Source organism: Callospermophilus lateralis, unplaced genomic scaffold, assembly GCF_048772815.1.
Source record: "Callospermophilus lateralis isolate mCalLat2 unplaced genomic scaffold, mCalLat2.hap1 Scaffold_63, whole genome shotgun sequence".
NCBI lineage: Eukaryota > Metazoa > Chordata > Mammalia > Rodentia > Sciuridae > Callospermophilus > Callospermophilus lateralis.
The window spans coordinates 4,630,115-4,653,472 of record NW_027514713.1 but is presented as its reverse complement, the minus strand read 5'-3'; positions in this window follow the sequence as shown (position 1 = coordinate 4,653,472).

The window sequence follows — 23,358 nt, the reverse complement described above, 5'->3', positions numbered from 1 at the left end:
AGAGCGAAATAATGGAAAAGAGGAGAGGAGGATTGGGCATCAATCATAAAGACACACAGCAGATCACTATAGAAGAATATGGAGATAGAGAGGCTGAAAGGAGGGATAGGAAAGGAGGGGAAAAATCATGCATGTGCATATATAAATATACCACAGGGAATTTCACAAATCAAAAATAAATCAATAGATGAGAAAAAGGAAAAGAGGAGAGAGATAAAGGGAATGTGGGGAGGGAAAGGGGTAATATGAACTGAAATCAAATTCCATTAATTTATGAATTTGTCAGAATGAACCTGACTACTATGTATAACTAGTATAAAAAGAAATAAAAATTTCTGGGTTGTGTATTCCTTTTTTTATTGTATGGAGGTTATAACTGTCATATGAGCATACAAAATATTTAAGTCATTTGGTAGAAAATTAACTATACTGTCCAGAAGGAACTGCTTGGGGGTAAAATATATGTATATGTATTTACAAAAGTTACTCAGTTTCTCTTGTTGTGTCCTTATTTTTATGCTTCTACAGAATGTTCTGTGCAGTATGCCTGTTTATTACTATTGAATACAAATTGTTTCATAAGAATCTTATGAAAAAGTTAAAATGAATACAAACTTTAGTATTAAATAATATATAAAAATTAGACTCTGAAAAAGTATTAAACCAATGTTTTTAAAAAGATGTTTGTCTTCAACACCAAATACAAACAAAATACATTGCTACTGTTTGTAAACAGAGCTTTCAAACACACCCCAGAATATTCTTTTCTCAAAGAACATTTGTCTTATCTCAGTGAAGTAACTTGTTATTTGTTTGAACATGGTTTGGAACACTACAAAACACTAATATTTTCCAAGTATTTGTGATTCTGGATACTATGAAGCAATACCTATAGGTTGGTATCAAATAGAGGCATATTTGTTAAAGCCTTGGCAAACAGAGTGAGATGTAAGTTTAAGTTAACAAAACTCTCCCAATGTGATTTCAAACAAGACAAATGAAAACCTTCCAAAAGAAACCCTAATTGAGGAAAATAAACGTGGAACAAAAAGGACAGAAGCATTGAATTTCCCTGACATTTAATAATCCTAAGAAATATTGGGGAGATACATTTATTCCCTACAGTACATTAGAGTAGGACTTCAAGTGTTTTTATTTGACTATCAGAATGAAAGATAATTCCAGAATGCCAGAGATGATGGGGATAGTCAGGTTATTCAAAGTAAGGCAAAACAATTTTAGAAAGACACATGTGACATTTAAATCAAGATGCACTTTAGAAATCAATTCTGACATATTAATTAGGTTACCTACAATATTTAAGAATATTAATTGAAAATTTTCAAATTATATATACATACTTATCATGGACATTTGTTCATCTTCCTCTGATATTACTTCAGTTCTATTGAGCTGGATTGGAGATAATTTGTGATTAAGCTTTGACATGGAAGGAGTTACATTTTGGATAAAGTATAGTTGGAAAAAAATAAAACAGACGTGACTTTTATCATATTTCAGTTTTGAAAAGATTATTTTAGCAATCAACATGCTGGCGATTCAGATGATAAAAATCCCATTTATATTGTTAATTGATCATTTTTGGCAAATTAGGTTTAGCAGTGTTTATTTAAACAAAGAAAGGATTCATGAATTAAAGGACACCATGCGAAAGGGAAGAAAGCACCTCCTAGCTCTGTAGAGACAAGCAGTGTTTACAGAGTAAAAGAGTTGACATACAGAAACATCCTGATTCCTTACAGTTCAAGATTTGCCTTATTTAGACACTCAGCAGTTTCCTGTCTGTGATTGGTTGAAAGCTGGCTACTGTAATTGGCTAAATCGTAGTTACTGGTTACAAGATTATACTCTCGAAATAGATTTCAGTTTTTTTACAAATGATATTAGGATACAGTCTACTACATAGAGAGACAGATTTAGGCCAATTTAATTTAATATAACAGTAGGAATATTATTACATGGCTATTATGTCCCACATTAAATATGAATGCAACGATTGAAAACTGAAGAGTTTCTAAATTAAAAGATAAAACTCTCTGCTCCTCTTGAACTTAAAAATATTTCCAATTTTTCATGCAACACAAACAAATAAATAAGAAACTTCCCATATATGATAATAAAACTAGAGTGTGATTTAGGAGTTGAATACTCAAAGCCTTGATGCACTGATGTGTCATTCCAAATAGTCTTTGTGTTTTGTGAAGGCCTCCATCACCCTGGAATCACAGTGGAAACCTGCCCTATCAGTCTCCGCCTCCACGTCATTGCACTAAATACAGCCATCAGCTATGCTCACGGGTGGTCACTGCGTTAAGCTTTACCCTACTATCTTACATTCATAATTAGAGGCCATGCTTAGAGTATTCATCATTCCTTGTAGATACAAATTAAATGAGGCTTGAAGAGTGTATGTTTTCTCCATGCTGAGTAATGAGTTTTTATGCATAATGCCAGGGGAATTTCTGTAGATGGCTTGAACAAGAATATACAAGTCAGGGGAAAAAAGAAAAAAAAAAAAGATTAGTTATAGCTTTCCCAGGCAATCAGGCTCAGATGTTACATATGTAAATCACCCAGGCTCTGCTGCTTTCTCCTCCTTTGCCTGTATTTTGAGAGAATTAATAGTTAACTTCTCTAGAATTGCTAACCAGATATTAGTTATCCAAATTGGAGGTCCCCAGAATCTTCTTAGACTTCTTACTCTATGGTATTCTCTCATTCCTTGTCATAAGGCTCCTTAAACTTTGACATCTGGGTATTTGCCCCCAAAAATCTTGTCTTTTTTTTTTTTTTTTAATTGTAACCTTTTCCACTTGGATCTGGGAGAAATTTAAGAATTCATGCAGTTCAAACCTCTCAAATTACAAGAGTAGAAAGAATTGCACACAGTTTAAGTTTTATAGATAGATAATAGTAGAATTGTTATTAAGATTTTAATCCATTCATAGCAGCACAATTCACAATAGCTAGACTGTGGAACCAACCTAGATGCCCTTCAACAGATGAATGGATAAAAAAAAAATGTGGCATTTATACACAATGTAGTATTACTCAGCACTAAAAAATGACAAAATCATGGCATTTGCAGGGAAATGGATGGCATTAGAGCAGATTATGCTAAGTGAAGCCAGCCAATCCCTAAAAAACAAATGCCAATGTCTTCTTTGATATAAGGAGGGCAACTAAGCAGGGAGGAAGAGCATGAGAAGAAGATCACCATTAAACAGGAATGAGAGGGGGGAGGGAAAGGGAGAGAGGAGGGAAATTGCATGGTAATGGAAGGAGACCCTCATTGTTATACAAAATTACTTATAAGAGGAAGTGAGGGGAAAGGAAAATAAAAATTTCAATCCCTGAACTCCCAAGAGAGTGTTTTTATCTCTCTTTCCACATGTAATTTCTAGAAAATTAGATTCTCACAGTGCTGGTACTACTTGATCACTTGCTGGCCCAATTCTGAAATAAATAAATAAATAAAAATCCTACTCAGATGCAGCTTTAATTATAATATTTTTCTTAGTGTTCTTTTCTTCTTTGGGGTCGCGGGGAAGACAAGCAAACAGAAATGATAGAAAAGTAATTTGTAACTTCAGAAGCACCTAAACCAGGAACTGAGTCCTTCCATAATTCACACACTATCTAGAGAATTTACTAATAAAAATGTAGGGTGTCATGTTTATCTTTGTTTATCTGACTTTCCTTTCTCCTTCACTAGAAATATGGCAATAATTGACAAGTATTTAACAAATGTTGACTGAGTTTATATTACATCAGTCATTTTGTAACCAGTAGCACAATTAGGAAATATGTACCTTCCACCTTCCTGAACAGTTCACATTTTTCTGTGTATTTACTACAAGAAAATCAGCAGCTGTTTTTAGAAGAGAAGAAGAGGAATAGTTTATGAATGTTTTATGTATTGGGTATCATTTATATAAATGTAATTTCATTTAACTTTAATTTTTAAATATTTCACTGTTGTCTGTTCTTGTATCACAGATAATGTATCTCAGTATGGGTCACCCATGATTTATAGGCACCTAACATGAATGTATCACATTTAAATAAGTAGGTTCCTGAGTTAAGAGTTTTTATTATCATAGTGTTTCCTCAGTGATTACATTATTCACTCCAAGCTTAATGATGGCAATGATAGAAGAACCCTCTCTTCTGGAACCATATCAAGAAAATTATCTCATTCATTCATTTGATCAATAAATGTTTGTTGCTAGAGGCTTTTAGGTTGTCGGTTATTAGATCTTTGAGAAGGGAGTGATACAGCCATGTTCCAGAGGTCCTCTGCGAAGCTTCCCTATGCAGCATGAGTCACACTGTGGAGTCAGCCTGCCTGTTTCCCTCATCCTATCCTTTCTGCCACTCCCAAGAGACACCATGGGAGCATTCATGCAGGGTGAAATCTCTAAACCAATTTGTTTATTCAGGTTGTCCCATTAGAACTCATTATAGTAGATAATTAAAAATTGACTGTACTCTAATTATGATAGAGACATCTTGGGATTTAGTCTGAAAGTTAAAGCATGCAACTCTAGGGATGGGTGAAGAAAACGTGGATAAGCCTGAACTTCAGGTAGCTCATCAGCAGAGAAAGGGAGGGGAGGAGAATAGATAATAGTATGTAAACTAAATGATAGGAGAACAAAAAAGTCATAACTAACAAGAGATTATCAGTGGCAGTAGCAGTTGGCTATGGGGCCTCCACTGCCCCTATCACTTGCTGCTTTTCTTTTCACATTATTATATCCTATTGGATGTGAAAATAGAAAAATCTCTTTTACAAGTTGAGGTGTTCAAACACTGGTTTGAAGTGCAAACTTTCAGCAGAGAGTGTAGAGTACAAGACAAATTTCTCCTGTTTCAACGGGAAGCCAATCACTTTGTACAAAGGAAACTTCCATTACCTATGTTGATCAAGAGTCCAACACCCCCCCCCCAAAAAAAAACTTCAAAATCAACATGATTAGCAGATTTTGCTAGTAGCTTCTATAAAATGATTATGAAAATTCTGATTTCAACAGCTGTTGAATTTAATTTGATTAGGCAATAAAATGATCAGATTGTTTTCTGAGAATGTTATTCTAAAGAATACACTGAGTGGATGATATTGCCAAAGTCTAACTTGGACTCAATGAGGCATTTTTAAAAGGTGGCGACAGTTGGAATTAGAGAGAGATGTGAGAGACTTTCTGCACAATGATGTTTAGAAAATTATTTGAAAATTCTCATGATAGTAAAACTATAAAAAAGGATCAAAAATAGCTGTGCATGGTGGCACATGCCTGTAATCCCAGGGGCTTGGGAGGCTGAGGCAGGAGGATCATGAGTTCAAAGCCAGCCTTAGCAAAAGTGAGATGCTAAGCAACTCAGTGAGACACTGTCTTTATTTTTTAAATTTTTTTTTCCTGGATATCAAATTCTGGGTTGACAATTCTTTTGTTTCAGCAGTTGAAAAATATTATCCTACTTCCTTCTGACTTCTGTGGTTTCTTATGAGAAATCTGCTGTCATTTTAATTGTTTTTCCACAAGTAAAGTGGATGCTTTCAAGATTTTTTCTTTGTCTTAGTTTTCTGATATTAAATTATTATGTTTATGGGGGTGGAATTTTTTATATTTATTCTCTTTTGGATTTTCTCAGATTCCTGAATCTGTAGGTTTATGTTGCTTGTCAAATTTGGGAAGTTTTCTGCCTTTTTTAAAAAACAAACAAACAAATAAACAAACAAAAAACTGTATTCTTTAGGCCCATTCTCTTTCTTTGGTCCTAATACTTCAATGACACAAATTTAGTTTCCTCTGATTTTGTTCTTTTTTAAATTTTATTTAAATTTTATTTTCTTTCTGTTTTTCAGATTGAGACCCTGTCTTTTAATTTAAAAAATATAAAATAGGGCTTAGGTTATAGCTCAGTGGTTGTGTGCTCCTGAGTTCTATCCCCAGTACGTCTCCCCACCAAAAAAAATAAAATAAAAATAAAAATAAAAAAATTGACCAAAAATATAAAATTGTAAATTGATTTAGACTTTATATAATTAAGAAGACATAAGAAATTAAAAGCTATAATTTGCTGATGTGGGGGCCTTGTTAAAATGGAAAAAGCAGTTGTTAATTAAGAGAAAATCCATCAGCAGCAGCCCTGTGCCTTGTCTGTTCAATAAGACTTTTAAAAGATTGTTAGAATCCCAGTATCTAGGCTACACTCAGACCAATTAAGTCCTAATCATTGGAGGTAGATCTAGTCATCAAAAGTTTTTAATTCTTCCCAGCTCACAGCCAAGGAGAGGCAGCACTGCCATGGGGGATGTGATTTGAAGTCATGGATACAGATGGGTGAGATCACCACTTGGTGGGGTCAATAAATAGACATGGTAAATGATGAGTTAGCAAAGCAGACAGAGATGAGGCCCCAGATAGGTAGGAAAAACTGGATACTGCAAGATCTTAAAGGCCAAACAAGAACAATAAAATAAGAAGTCACGTAGGAAAGGATACTCAACGGGCCTACTGTTCACACACAATTTGTATGAGGACTGAAAGAAGGTTTCAGGTGTGCTGATAAGTAAATTAACTGTTGAGGAAAGAATCACTTTCAGGAATATGGCAAAGATCATATTCCCATGGATTGAGAGAACCGATGTTGGAAAAGGAGAATTAGTTCATGTGGAACTAGTCTTTGGAAAAGAAGTGGTCTGGGAGGGGGAAAGAAAGAAAACCAAGGAGTTAGGTATTTTATGTTATGATAAACCTGTGCACGGTTTAAGATGAAGGAAAAAAAGATCAGATGTTCAGAAAGGTTGGAGATGTATATAAAAGGAAAGGTTGATGAAAAAGAGAAAACCCTGGGGAATGTAAGAAACAATGAGATGCAAAATGTAGGCAAATGATTAGCCCTGATAATAGAGAAGCTTTGTTTTTGGAAAATTAGGATTCTCTGAAATTTAGAAGACAAGATTATTATTGTTTCAAAGTGGGATAAGCACTTTCAGGAAACTCAAGAAGACATAAGTTTATGTGCAAAGTTTGGTAACGTTATCAACAGCACACACAGAGATTTCATAGTAGCAGGGGGCCTTGGTGAAGACTCATGAGAAGAATTTATTATAAACTCATTAGCATAGTTTTGACGTACCTTTCAATAAGGCTCTGTGCTTAGTGAAGATGGGCATAGGATAACTGTGAAATAAGATTTCTGTTTGAATAACAAGTGTTTAGAAACTGACAAGGAAAATAGAAAATAGAGGAAAATCTACAGACCATAAAATTCTGTAGATTCTGAAGTATTCTATAGGAGTATTAAGCATATTATAAAAATGCTTAATGGAGATTCAATCCATTATATTGATTAAAGAAATCCAAAGTAGGGAAAAGAAGAAAGTACACGGAAATACTGAGATGTGAAATAATTGGGAATTGTTATTTAAGTAAAGAAGGGAAAGACATAGGATAGAATAAATGATAAAAGAGAAAAATTCCAAATTTATGATTAAGAAATCCAGGCCAAAATACCTTAGGGACTAATGATTAGGGGAGGAAAGGCCATGGGGCTTAAAAATTTAAAGGCATATAAAGCTATGATGTTAGAAAATCTACAAAAGACTTAATGTGATCTACATAGACCACTAAATAGAATCTACTGCAAGAAACAGCAGGCTAAGCATTCAAGAAAAATATATTTTTTTGATATTTTTATAAAAGTATGTGCCAAGAATTTCTCATTTAAATACTAGTCATGTCTTTCATGGCCAAAAATTTCCAAAATGTCATTCTTTTCTCTTACATTAGATATTGACAATGCACATTAATATTAACATATTAAAAGATTTAAGAATATCTCATGTAAGAATACTACTCTAATTTGGATCTTGAATGTCTCCCAAAGGTCCATGTCTTAAAGGCTTAAAACCTAGCCTGTGACACTGCTGGGTTATGGTAGAACTTTTAAAAAGTGGAATCTTCTGGAAGGAAGTTGGGTCTTTGGAGGCATGCCTGGAAGATGATATTGAAAATGCAGTCACTCTTCTTCCTCCTTTCACTCCCCAGCAACCATGAAGTGACTAATCTCTTTCAACATGTGCTTCTGCCATGATTTATGGTCTCACCACAGGTCCATTGCAACAGGGACAAGCAACCATCAAATAAAACCTCTGAAACCATGAATCAAAGTAAATCTCTCATGTTTATAAGCTGCTTAGCTCAAGCATTTTGTCATAGAGATGGAAGGCTGACTAACACAAGCTCATACATGCAAGATAATGATAAAAACCAACAACACCTGCTTTACTGAACATAAAAATGTTCAAATTTGTTGTTATTGAACTTCCTTTTCTTCTGTTACATGTGGAAATATCCATCAAAATAGCATTTTATGAACTATTTTGGGTTATACTTCAAATTACATTGTAGGTTCAGCCATTAATTTTTCAGATTAAGAAATTAGTCTAGAATTTTTTTCTGGCCTTATTTACATTTGACTTTATACAAATTGAAGCATGTATTTGTTTACTATTAAAAACTAAACAGATTTTTAAAAAAATGAGAGAATCATTGTTTTTTTTTTTTTTTTGAGAATCATTGTTTAGTAGAGATTACCTTGAAACATTTATAGATAAAAGCATGATAAAGATTACTACAATAACAAGAATTTAGGAAAAGATTGTTAATAGTGCCATTAACTGTACACTTTTTCTATGCAACACCCCCATACAAGATATGATGCCTGTACAGGTATAGATTTATACAAATATATAGCAAAACAATCTAAAAATTATATATATATATATATATATATATATATATATATATATATATATATATATAATAGAGGTATAATAATAATATATATAATAGAGGTATTCTACATAGAAATTTACTTTAATTTTTTATTTGGTTTTTTTTATATGTTCTAAGTTTTGTATTGTTGATTAAATGAATCATCATTAGATTCAGTTAGCGCTAACACTTTGCATTCTTCTGTATTCTACTTAGATGCTTTAAAATTTAATGTGCCAAAATTTATCCCCCCACCTTTTTTAAAAAAAAATTAAGCCCTGTGGATTAAACCCAAGGCTTTACATGTGCTAAGCATGTGCTTCACCACTGGGAACATCCTCAGGACTTTTTAAAATTTTATTTCAAGATAAGATCTAAGTTGCCAATTCTGGCTTCAGACTTGTGATCTTTTTGCCTCCTTTTCTTTTCTTCCTTTTTTTTTATTGGTACTGGGGATTAAACTCAGGGGCACTCAACCAATGAACCACATCCCCAGCCCTATTTTTTGTATTTTATTTAGAGACAGGGTTACATACAGCCTCACCATTTCTGAGGCTGACCTTGAACTCAAGATTCTCCTGGGTCAGCCTCTCAACCCACTGGTCTTATAGGCATGAACCATCATGCCCAGCCCCCAGTTTTTTTAAGCTGCTGAGTTTACAAGCATGTGCCACCATACCCAGTCCAAAGTTTATCTTCTAACTCTATAATTATCTTATATATTTGCAATACTTAAAAAAATCAATTTGATCACATGTTCAATGGATACCAAGGAAAGTTCAGTTCTGGTTTTAAAATAATGACTCTTGTACTCATATGTAATTAAGAATAGACAACTGAAATAGAAATGATTCTGCTGCATATGCAAGCCCACACCTGGATTGAGAGGCAAGTTAGTTGTTATCTATAATATTGTGATGTTAAAATTCTGGAGATATGTTGAAAAATGTTATTATAATTGAGTTTGGGAAAAACAAAATCTCATATGCAAAGGTATTCCATGGATATTAAAACAATATGGGAAGTAAATATACATTTCAGGTCAATAAAAAAAAATAAAATTAAAGTTTCTTAAAAAAAAAGGATAATTGGAAATCAGGTATTCTGCTAGGTTAGCCATATTAGAATTATTGCTATTAAAACATTTTTCAATTTTTAAAACTGCTATTTCATTTAGCTTAAACTAACATTTGACCATGAATAAAATGAGGAAATTAATCATTTCTAGTAAAATACATCTGCTGAATTTAAGGTTAGTTCTTGTGTTGACAGTAACATGAAGGAATACATAAATCATAGTTGTTTTTCTTATTTCCTTATATTTACTGGTAAGGAGTTCCAAGAATAAATAATGCATAGTTTTGAGTTACATTATATTGAAGATACATAATTAAGTTTCAGGTTGTAGTTAGAGACATATTACTAAGTGGTAGGAGAAAGAAATTTAGTGTTTTTTCTTTCACTAATCTAAAAAAAAGAGAATAATTCAGGCCAGGTTTACAATAAACATTTGGTTATAGAGAAATTTAATTAATTCATCAATAGCAGAAAATGGCATTATAAACACTTGCTTTCTAAGATGAAACTGCTTTGTATTTGAGTTCATGACCAAGGTAACTCTGTTTGATGTACAAACACAAGAGTGGGGTCCAAAATAGGATAAGTTATACTCTATGTATGTATAAATTTGCTAAACTACATTCTACTGTCATGTATAACTAAAAAGAATGAATTAAAAAATTTTAAAAAGATAACAAGATTCTCTATTTTCATTCTTCACTTGCTGAAAACTGGACATGATATATATGACACAAAGGTACCCTTTCTACTGACCTCCTGCTTCCAGTTATGGATGTTTGGAGTTAGAAATTATAGATTGATCATGTTGGCTTTGACCTCTAACCTGAACTGGTTTTAGTTATGGCTAACACTTTCCCATGATCAATGCTTCCTTGAGTGTCTTGTTTTTAGAAATGTCTACTGTCTTGTTGTGACACAAATATACTAATTGAATGTTGCTGAAATATAACAGTAATCACTAAAACTTTGATGATATTTGGTGTTGTTTCTTTGGAATACAAGGTTTTAGCTAAACAAAAGAGGAAAGTTTCACATATCACTGTGGGGAAAATTTTTTGAGTACATCAAAGAAAAACAATATGAGTCACAGAGAGAGAGAGAAAAAAGGTCATAAAATTAGTGAGAGATTATGTGGGCAAAGAATTATCTAAGAGATGTGCCAAAGCCAAAATAAATAGAATAAACTGTCAAAAAAAAAAAGGCCCCAAGAGAGATAGGAAATGGAAAGTTTTACAGAAAAGTAGCTTCTTTTAGAAACAATAAAATAGAACATGTGGAAACCAATGGAGTACAATAAAAAAAATCATGTTTGAACTTTAGATATAATATATGATAGGATTTTTTAATAACACTCCTTAAATTAATAAAAGAAAAAGCTTTAGAAATTTTTGATAGCTCAGATGTGGGTGATGATTCCTTTGAAAGTTAATAACATTTTATTTTAGAAGAAACTATATTTTCCTAATAAAATTCTACACAATCAAAAATAAGTAAATAAAAAAGTCTTTAGAAAACATCAGAGAGGTTGGGGATTTAGTTCAGTGGCAGAGCACTTGCCTAGCATGCACAAGGCCCTGGGTTCAGTCCTCAACCATGGGAAAAAAATAAAAATAAAAAAGAGGAAGCTGAGAAAATCAGAAAAATTTATTTCAAGTTCTATGCATATATAAATTCATAATCAATATTAGTTATCTATTGTGTATAACAAATAATCAAAAATTTAGCAGCATAAAAGTAATATGAATTTGTTTTTCCCCCAGCTTTTGTGAATCAGGAACCCGGAAACAGCTTTCCTGGGTTTCCTACTTCAGAAGTTCTCAAAAGGGTATAATCAAGATGTTGGCTAGGGCTGGAGTCTCACCTGAAGTTTCAAATTGAAAGAATACTTTCTCAAGGTCACCAACCTAGAAGAAATATAAATATACTCATATTTACTTTATTTAAAATAAAGCCCACATTTCGTTTGAAGTGAAAATGTTTAATGACAATAGTTTTAAACAATTATATTTGATTGCTACAGTGTAAATCATAAATGCCACTATTCCATTTACTTTTTCCTTGTAGATATCTATTCTTTCATGAAGTAACTATTTTTGAGAGACTATGTATTTCTGAGGACATGACAGTGAACAAAATATTGTCCCTGTCCTCATATAGCTTATATCATAGTGAATGGTGATAGAATATAAACAGAACACTCAGTGTGTTTACTATGAGAAAACAAAGAATTTTACAGAAGTATGGCCAAATTTATATAAGATACCTGAAGGAAGCAAATTAGCAAGTTGTGCAGATAATAGGGCACAGAACATTTCAAACTGAGGGAGAAAGTACATGTTATGGTTTGGAGATGAGTAGTCCCTCAAAGCTCCTGTGTTAGAAGAAGTGAAATCGTTAGATATGAGTGCTGCAAACTAATCAGTGGATTAATCCACTTGCTGAACTAATAATTTGAAGGGACTAGTGTACTGGTGGTAACCATAGACAGGTAGGAAATGACTGAAGAATGTGGGTCACTGAGGGTGTGCCCTTGGGGATGATGTCTTGTCCTGTGTCTCCTCCCCACCCCCTCTCTCTCCTCTCTGCTTCCTAGCAACAATGAGGTGAGTACTTTGAGTACTTCTCCTCCACCTCATCCTTTGGCGTGGATTTTTTGTCTTACTAGGGCCCAGAGCAATGAAGTCAGCTGACCATGGATTGAACCCTGAACCATGCCCAAAATGAACTTTTCTAAGTTGCTCTTGTGAGGGATGAAAAGCTAGATAAATGATGCATAACCTGAACTGTAGGCAAGATGTGCTTGCACAACAATAAGGAAGAGAGGGTAGCTGGAAAAATGCTAAAAGGACTTGGTGATTGACAGGCAGAGAGGAAACTTCAGGCAAGATTGCATAAACCTGAAAGATCATCCTCAGGGCTACCACTTCTCTGAATAAGCTAGGAAGACATAAGAGACAAGAAATCTAAATGTCAATGGGATGCCTCTGGAAAATGTGATTGTAGGAGGTGGGGTGAATAGGACAGTAAAACACAGAGTTTTATTTATTTATTTTTTTATTAGTTGCTCAAGACAATACAATGATCTTGACATATCATACATTTGATTCAAATTGGTTATGAATTCTTATTTTTACACGTGTCCAGGTTGCAGGATCACATTGGTTATACAGCCACGTTTATACATACAGCAATACTAGTGTCTGTTGTATTCTGCTTCCCTTCCTATCCCCCCTCCACTCCCCTCCCCTCCCATCACCTCTCTCTACCTAATCTACTGTGACACATTTCTCTCTTTTTTTTCTTCCCCCTCACACCATCATATATGTAATTTTGTATAACAACGAGGATCTCCTTCCATCTTCCGTGCAATTCCCCTTCTCCCTCGCATTCCTACCCACCTCTCGTCCCTGTTTAGTGGTAATCTTCTTCTCATGCTCTTCCTCCCTACTCTGTTTTGAGTCACCCCCCTTATATCAAAGAAGACATTCGGCATTTGTTTTTTAGGGATTGACTAACTTCACTTAGCATAATCTGCTCTAATGCCATCCATTTCCCTGCAAATGCCATGATTTTGTTATTTTTTTGTGCTGAGTAATATTCCATTGTGTACAAATGCCAAGTTTTTTAATCCATTCATCTATTGAAGGGCATCTAGATTGGTTCCACAGTCTAGCTATTGTGAATTGTGCTGCTATGAACATTGATGTAGCTGTGTCCCTGTAGTATGCTCTCTTTAGGTCTTTTGGGTATAGTCTGAGAAGGGGAATAGCTGGATCAAATGGTGGTTCCATTCCCAGCTTTCTGAGGAATCTCCATACTCCTTTCCAAATTGGCTGAACCAATTTGCAGTCCCACCAGCAATGTACAAGTGTACCTTTTCCCCCACATCCTCGCCAGCACTTGTTATTATTTGATTTCATAATGGCTGCCATTCTTACTGGAGGGAGATCGTATCTTAGAGTGGTTTTAATTTGCATTTCTCTGATTGCTAGAGATGGTGAGCATTTTTTCGTGTAATTGTTGATTGATTGTATAACCTCCTCTGAGAAGTGTCTGTTCAGATCCTTGGCCATTTGTTGATTGGGTTATTTGTTTTCTTGTTGTTTAATTTTTTGAGTTCTTTGTATACTCTGGAGATTAGAGCTCTATCTGAAGTGTAAGGGGTAAAAATTTGTTCCCAGGATGTAGGTTCCCTATTTACCTCTCTTATTATTTCTCTTGCTAAGAAAAAACTTTTTAGTTTGAATACATACCATTTGTTGATTCTTGATTTTAACTCTTGTGCTATAGGTGTCCTATTAAGGAATTTGGAGCCCAACCCCACGTCTCTGCCTCATACCACTATTCTTTCCACCACACTGAACCATAATTTAGCTCCCAACTCTTCCTTTCATCTTTATTGATAAATTTGGTTTGACTATAAGAACTATCAATACATAGAACAATATATATATATATATATATATATATATATATATATATATATATATATATTTTCATTTTAGAACTGACTCTGACTAATAATTCCCAAGACTAGCTGAAATTTTACAACCTCATCTTGATAAAACCTTGTGAAATTCTTTCTTCCTTTTCTAAGACAAAATGTTCCTAGAAAGCACTTTTTCTCAGAATTTTCTAATAAAGTCCAAGCTAATAGTACTCAGATTTTCTTTCACCAACTGGATAGAAAATTGAGCAATACATCATCTAACAGTGCTGTAAGAAGCTTGCATGCTTAATCTTGGGCATTGCTGTTCTCAAAAAGCTGGAAGCGAAAAGAAGAAGGCAAAGAGATTTAAATAAATCCAAATGAATAAATAAGATTTAATAAAATTAATCAAAACTCAGACCTGCTTTTTTTTTCTCATTTGGAATACTTATAATGAATTGAACTAAATATTTAAAACCTTATCAATTAGGTCTCTCAGCTGCAAATGAAAGAAATGTACTCAAACTACATGAAGCAATTAGAATTATGTCTGTGAAGAAGAAAACAAAACTTGTTATATTCACAAATAATTTATGTATGAATTGGAGAAAACTATGAAATATCTGGTTTTGTGGGGAAGCTAAATATACCAGAAATCATATCTGCATAATTTGTTGAATGGTATAGTTAGCATCTCTTGATTTTTTTTTGTCTCCCTTTTAACCCTCTATCTCAGAGAAAAGTTTTTTTCTTTTACTTTCTTTCTTCTTTCTTTCTTTTCTTTTTTTTCTTTTCTTCATTATTATTATTATTTTTTGTAATAGGGGGAATCTGTCAAAATTTTATTCAAACCACTCCCAGATTTAGGAGAAGGTAATAGACTCATTATCCTGCCTCATTATCCTGTCCAGTGATTGTTTTAGAGGATGAGCATATAATTTAGTCAAAGATGAAACCTTATTTTTTTGCAAGGATGAATATAAATTACTGTTGGTTCTGGGTTCCTAGTGCAGGAAGGATACTCAGTGCTTGTTTTACCCATTTTCTCTACCACATTAGAAAGATTGTCTTTAGAAACAGAGAATGTGGCCAAAATACAGAGAGAAGTAGAAAGCAAGATTTAAACAGTATTATAAGCCCTAGAGCATTTCTTAATGCCTATGTCATCTTCACCCAATTAATGTGAAATTTGTCCTGCAGTTTTACTTCTATACTTAAGATTAGGTTTAAGTTGAATAAAGAAATAAACTTAATGGACAATATGGACTTAATTTTCCATTGCTTATTCAGTAGTCCAGTATATCATTCTTCAGAAGTACATTTGATGATGTTAATAATACTAATATTGGACTGGGGATGTGGCTCAAGCAGTAGCGTGCTTGCCTGGCATGCGTGTGGCCCGGGTTCAATCCTCAGCACCATATATAAACAAAGATGTTGTGTCCACCGATAAAAGTAAAAAATAAATATTAAAAAATTCTCTCTCTCTCTCTCTCTCTCTCTCTCAAAAATAAATAAATAATAATAATAATATTGACATTATGAAAGATTTCTTGCTGGGTGTGTACAGATAAAAGTGAAAGGAGCTAGATATATACCGAGACAGATTTGAATAAAAAATTAAAATAATTTAATTTGTGGATACATACAAAGTGATTAGATTCTTTTGACTGACCTTATCTGTTCATGAAATATTCATTTTAGTCTTTGTGTTGTTTCTAAGTTATAAATTAATATTGCATCTGATCCAACTAAATATTCACAGAAAAATAACCGTGAATAATGTTAGGTTGTTTTGGAAGGGATGGTGCTGAATTCTTTACAATGTCTTTCTGGAATGTTTATTTTCCAAACTCATGTTCTCTGTTGAGACATTTTTTAAAAGTCTCTTACATGGTATATTATTTGTATCTAGATTGATTTAATAAATAGAAGCTTTTAACCACAGTAGATGTGTTGTAATTTATCAATCACATGAGACTATTATTTTTGGAGTGATAATTTAGTAGTTCTTCCAATCTTGCAATACACAACCTGCCTTCAGAATTCTAAGGTATCCCCACCAACAAAAACAACTATAAACATATTTCTTCACTATTAACATACCTTGTTGACTTAAGGATAGCTGACTCTAGCATAAGCCAAGGGCATCTTGCAAAACTAGGTTGTGTGGAGGCTGATTAACAACACAGCTTGTCTTTGCAGGATTTTATAGGGCATCATTCTGTAGTGTGTTCTTTGAGGGTTGACTCAGTTCTGACTTTATACTTTCTTGTAAGCTAATCAATATTTTCCACTATGATGATCTCAACTATGTATCCTATAGAACATAGTAAATCACTTTTCTGAGTCACTGTGTTTCTGAGCCATTCCACACCTTTATTCTCTATGGCTGTTCTGTCCCTCAAAAATACCTGATTTCATCTGTTGGAGAAGGATGAGAAAATAGTTTCAATTTAATCAAGATTTTTTTTTTTTACCAGAAACTAGCTATGGCATTTAAAAAATGTTGTTTATTTTCACTTTATTTGATTAAGAAAGATCCTATTTCAGATCTTCAGAATCTAATCCTGTTTTTTTTTCTTTGTTTTAAAATTTGGAATAAAATTAAAACAAAACATGTCTAGACTTTTATTGATGTCATCTAGTCCCACACTCCCCTCCTTCTCTTCTCATTTTTTCTTCTTCTCTATCTTTGCTAGACTGACTTTTGACAAGAACCATGCCCCTAAGCAAATAAGGACCCCAGTTGTATTTATTTTAGTGAACATTTATAAATTATTCTCAGCGAATTAGAGACAATGACTTCATTTCCTCTACAAGATGCATTGTTCTTAATTAGCTTCCTAATCTGTAGCAACAGGAATAAAAAGGCACCTTGTATGAAAAGGTTGAAGGTGAGCAAAGGTGGATAAACTTGACATTCATATCTGTTCGCTTACCAATATAGGAATTGACAAACAGAAAAACCTAAAACAAACAAATAAAAAGCCTAATCTGTACCATGTTCCATTTCTGTGGTATAGAGTGTATCCATCATGACCAATTTCTAAGTATCAACCTGATGCTACTGAACACTCAGTTGGCTCTAGATACAATGACTGGCTCCAACTAGCCAGCAGGAGCCTTTTCCAGCATGCTCCTGAATATGGGTCACAAACAGAGCAACTTACAGTGTTCTGTAACTCCTAACTCCCTCTACATCCTTTATGGAACACTAATTTATCTATGCAATGACAGAGTGAAAATGGTATTTTCTAAAATCAGTACCAACATCAAAGAGACAAAAAAGAAAAAAAGTGTGTTGGGGGGTAGAGGGTAGGGAGGGTGTTTCTTTGCCCAGCAACTCTGAAGACTATGCATGCATGCTCTCAAACTGGAAACATAATGCATTGCTGTTTTTAGACATAATTTGAAGTTATTAAAATTAATGGTAAGTAACATTGTCAAGATATATTCCAGACTATGTCTGGAATCAATGATTCTTATCTAAGAATCAATGAAGATGAAAAAAAAAACAATTATTAAAGTCCATTTAATCACTTTTGTTGGTTTTGGAAATGGCAGAGTTTGTGGTGAATCATGGAGTTGTATATATAAAAACAGAAGGAGAAAAAGGAGAAAAAATGTTATGAGAGAGTTAAAGAATAAAATTATAAGAAATCGAAGAAAAACTCTAATAAATTTAAATACCAATTATTTCTGAACTTCACTCACCAAATTGGAAAGAATCTTCAATGACCTTTACTAGAGTTAACTGGTATTTTCTAAATAATAATCCACAAAACAACTGAACCAGAATTACCTGGAATGATAATGTAAAACACACAATTTTGAGTCTTGCTATATGCTACTGAATAAAAGTCTCTTCTTTTGTAAACCTGAAATCTGCCTGTTTCATATATTTTACACATACATCTTAGGCAATATAAATGTAGAAATCTGCACAGTTATTATTCAGTGTTGGAATTGTAACTCATTTCTCTAGAACAGCAATACAATAGCAGATATATTATTTTCTTACTATAAGGATCTTAGTCAAAGATACCCAGAGTTGCCTTGGTAGGGAAATTACCCATATAGAGGAAGAAACTTGTGGGAGTTGAGGCTCTTGTTCGTTTCTTTCAAGAGCTGTACCAACCTCACTTGATTGTTACTTGAAAATAAAACAAATCCTATTTGTTTTAAACACGTCCAATAAGTCAGATATGAAACCATTCTAACTTCTACAGGCATTGCTGTAACTTCAAAAGAAAACAGGCAATCATAGCAAGGGAGGAGATTTGATGAAAACTAATGAACATCATTTAATATCAACAACTGTATATAGCATAAATATGTACATATGTTCAATATGACATATTTTGATTTTGGTACATTTAATTCTTTACATGTTAACCTATTACTGCTTGTTATATTCTTTGTAGACCTTCTATTACACAGTGCAAAAATAAGTATTGTCTGGTAATCCTTTCCATCTAATTATGAACACTTTCAACAACTTGCAAAAATTTGAATATAATTCTTATCATTTTGTCTAAATATGATGTTATTCATTAATATGAAATAACTCCAAAACAAAAAATATAAATAATACTTTAAAATCATGATAAAATGTTTTTGAGGCTCTTTCATCATATGCATGTGCATTTAAGATCATTATATTTCCCTGGGTGTCAATTCTATAATCCTTATGAAATTTTCACTGTTCATTGTTAGTAACTATCCTTGCCTACATTCTGTTTTAATTTATTTGCTACAGAAACTTAAAAGAAAATTATGATAAAATGTACATGAAAACAGGAAACAAACTTCCCAAAAGGGAATTTATCAAAGAGTGTGTGAAAAAAATTAGGAAAATGTATGAAAATGATAAAAGACTATGTATAGCAAAAGTGGCAAAGACAATTTCCTAGTTGTCTCCTTTAATCTTTTGAATTATTAACTATCATTATTTCATTATTTCATATTTTCATTATTACTTATCAGACTTTAAATGCATTGTTACATATGAACAATAAAAACTAATCAGTGTAGAACATTGGGATGAAACTCAATAAATTTGTTTTTCCAAAATATCTTCACAGTGTCCTTTCCTTTTTACAAGATGTTTCCTCTAATTTTCCTGATAAACCTGAAATAAAGGCAAGTGCTAATAGGATTGCTGAAGGAACTCACAGAAGAAGAAACAATATTGGACCCACTGAAGCTCTGTTGCCAGTAGAAGGGATACCATGGTATCTTAATAAAAAATTCACAATCAAACATTTTATTATAAGATAGAGAGTGGACTTAATATTTTTCCCCATGAAACAATATTTTGCAGGTGTTAATGCAAACAGTACAACTATACATTGGAAGTTTGGAAGGACAGAGAATCCCCAGCCCATTTCTCCTCTGAGGAAGTCATTCAGTTATCTGATTGCATCCCACTTCCCTCTACTGAGTTGAGAAAAAAAATGTATCAGTTTCTTCTGATTTTATGCTGGTAAGGTGGTTATGAAGTGTGTTAATCAGCTTTTTGTTGGTGTGACAAAGACCCTGAGAAACACTACTTAAAGGAGGAAGGATTTTTTTTTTCTTTTCTTTTCTTTTTTGGCTCAGAGTCTAGGTCAACAGCTCCATTGTTTCTGGGCCTGTGATGAAGCAGTATGTCATGGTGAAAAGGTGTGGCAAAGAAAATTTGCTTACCTCTTGTTATCAGTGAAGCAGATAAGAGAGGAAGAGGCCTGAGAAAAGATGTGGTCTCCAAGGACATGCCCCCAAGGGCTCACTCCCTTCAACTAGGTTCTGCATCATAGTTTCCAAAATCTCTCATTTAACAATGAATCCCTCAGTGGATTAAACCATTGATAAAATTAAAGCCCTTGTGATTCAATCACTTCACGAAAACCACATGTCAGAACATTATTTCATGGGGACCAAGATTTCAACTCATGGGACATTCTATGTGTTGGGAGACATCCCTGATCCAAACCATAAAATGAAGGAAAGGTTAACATTCTGTTAGGCTATCAGAGTGAAATAACTTTAAGATGAACACATTTCTTGCTAATAATAACTTCTTCTTTCACATAGTCTGCTGATGCATTAGGGTAGCAGCTGAGATTTAGCCTGTTTTTATCAAAATCTTATCTGCCTTGACCTGTTCCTCATATTTTGTATAAAAGAAAGTGAGAATCCTGATCTAGAGCAGCATCAAAAATGGCATACTCTTTCAAGAAGGAGTTGTACAAAGAGAACTATAGAGAAATGTAGAACTTTCTCATTATTTTTTAGCAGAAATCCCTTTTGGAAAATATGCACAGGTACCACAGCCTTAAGAGTTACCAAAAAAGAAAAAAAAAATCCTACATTATGTTCAATCCTCATGTTTCCATCTAAAGGGAAATCCCTGGAGTTGTAATCATTGCCTTTCATTCCTAGCCACAGAGGAAGAATGACTAATATGAATGGAGATTTTGAAAGATGCTAATCCAGGGCCTTACATCTCCTCTTTATGGCGTCCTTCCTGCTCTAGTATTTTTTGAGGTCTGCAGTTTCCGAATTTCCTGCATCTGAGCAGGTAAATGTGATTTCTCACCTCCATTTAACTGGAAGCTAATGACTAAACTATATCCGTTTCTTTCTAAAAGGCGAGTCTCATTGTAGACATATGAAATATGTGGAGGATACACAGGGTTTTATATAATACTTTTCCTGAGTTCTTTGTACTTCTTATTCACTGAACTCTCTACATGAGCCTCACTTAGTGATAACTGCTTGAATGCTCTTTATTGTTTAAATTAACTTTTACTGAGTCTCTCTAATGGTTTGTATATGAGATGTCCTCCAAAAGTTCCGGTTAATGCAAGGATAGTCAGAGGTGGTTTGAATCCAGAGGACTGACTGACTGGACACTTTAGGCAGGTGGGGCATAGTTAGAAGAGGTGGTCACTGGAGGCATGCCCTGGATGGGTGCACCTTCCCTGTGTCTCCTTCACCTCATCTTTCTCTCTTTTTTCTTACAGAACCTGTCATGACCTGATCTGCTTTTATCCAATGGGTCCTTCCCAACTGATATGCTGCTGCCTCACCTTGGGTCCAGAGCAATAAAGCTAGCTGTCTATGGATTAAGACCTCTGAAACTGAAAATGCCAGATAAACTTTTCCTTTACTAAGTTGTTTTGGTTACAGCAATGCAAAAGTTGACCGAAATAGAAATTGGTACGAAGAAATGACTACACACCAGTCACTATGACTACCTTGATCATGTGGTTCAGAAGCATTAGAAGCTGGTATGTAGGGGAGTAATTTTGAAAAGGTTAGAAATAAAGGCTGGAAAATCTTTAGAATGTTGTAAGTGGAGCTTGATAGAAAATTCTGTTAGAAGATCAGACCAGAATACTGACTGGATTGCATACTGTGCTCATGAGGCTTCCAAAGAAATGAGAACTCTATTGGGAGTTTGATGAGGACCACAACCAAGTTAAGATGGTGCCTGGCAGTATGCTAGGAGGAGTGGTTTCTGAGTAGCGCCATTAAGATGATAGAGATTCCTTAATGACTGACTGCTGTGTCTAGATTATGTCAATTAAGTTAAGCTGTGTGTAATCATTAAGATGATGAGGATTCCTTATTGGTTGACTGCTATATCTAGTTTATGTTAATTAAGTACAAGCTGTGTATTCAGTTATGTATACATACCCCTACTGTCCTACAATAAAGTGGCTCCCACTCCTGCTGTATCAACTTTCACAAGTTGCTTGTAACTTGTCCCCCACCCCCACCCCCGCTTCAGTTTGCCCAGCCAGACTGCGGCAGGAGTTGTGCAGAGATCACCTGTGTAACATTCTGGCAAAGAACTTGTCTACATTTTGCCCATGTCCTCAGAATGAGGCTGAATTTAAAGGTAATGAACTAAGTAATCTAGCAAAGGAGAAATTCAAAGCAGCACAGCATTCAGCCAGTGGATTAGATATGGCTGGCAGCTTTTAGCCAGGATTACTGTAAGAATTGGGATTAGAAAGCATAACTAAAGAATTTTAAAAACTTACAGTGGCCAGAAAAGTGCATGTAAATCTGGGGCCAAGGAATATTTTTTTTTTTTGAAGAGATGACTGCTTCTAAAGAGATGCTAAGCACTTTGCACTGCAACAATAGGAAAGATGTTTTGAGGACCATCTCAGGAATTTGCAAAACCATTCCCACTGAAATCTCCAAGATATAGAAGGAAAAATTATTTTGCAAGGATATCACAGGAGTATCCTGCTCACACAGAGGGAGCCTAGGAAGTTGTTACATCATGCTGAGCTGTGAGGGCACTCAGAGGCCATTGCAGTCCTGATAGTTAGTTATTGTGCAGGTTGGCTTCATTGGCTTTAACCACATAATGCTAGTTCTACAGGAATGCAGGGTGCTCAAGTTAAGGAGTCATGGAGGCTTCCACCAAGATTTCAAAGGAAAGACTGGGAGGCCAAGCAAAGTGTAGTATGGTCAGATTTCCTGTGAGCTGCTCTTGACAAGGCCATGCATGAGGCAATCAAGATGAACCTGAAGCTCGAATGGAGCCTGAAAAATTATGAGATGCCATTCACCTATGTGAGTGAATTCACATCTATTGAGAAAAGCTGCTGACTGTGGAGAGAGCCAGACTGAATTAGTCCATACGCACTGCAACCAGCAAGGTTGCAGGCCTGCCAACTCCCCGCCCCCCCCCCCCCCCCCCGGAGATCATATCTCACATCTTTATGTCCTAGATACTGTTCACAGCATCACAGAACCTATTTGCCTGGCTGGATTTCAGTCTTGCTTTGGCTCCCATCCTTTATTTGATCTCTATTCCTTTCCTCCCCTACCCATTCTGTCTCATTTCTGAATCCTCAATGAACTGAAGAGTTTTCCTCCACTTGATCCTTTCTCCATAATGTGCTGCTTCACCTTGGGCCCAATCAACGGAATCAGCTGTCTGTGGACTGAGACCTCTGAAGTCATGAGCCCTAAATAAAACTATTCCTTCTCTAAGTTGTTATTGTAGGGTATTTTGGTCACAGTGATGCTAAA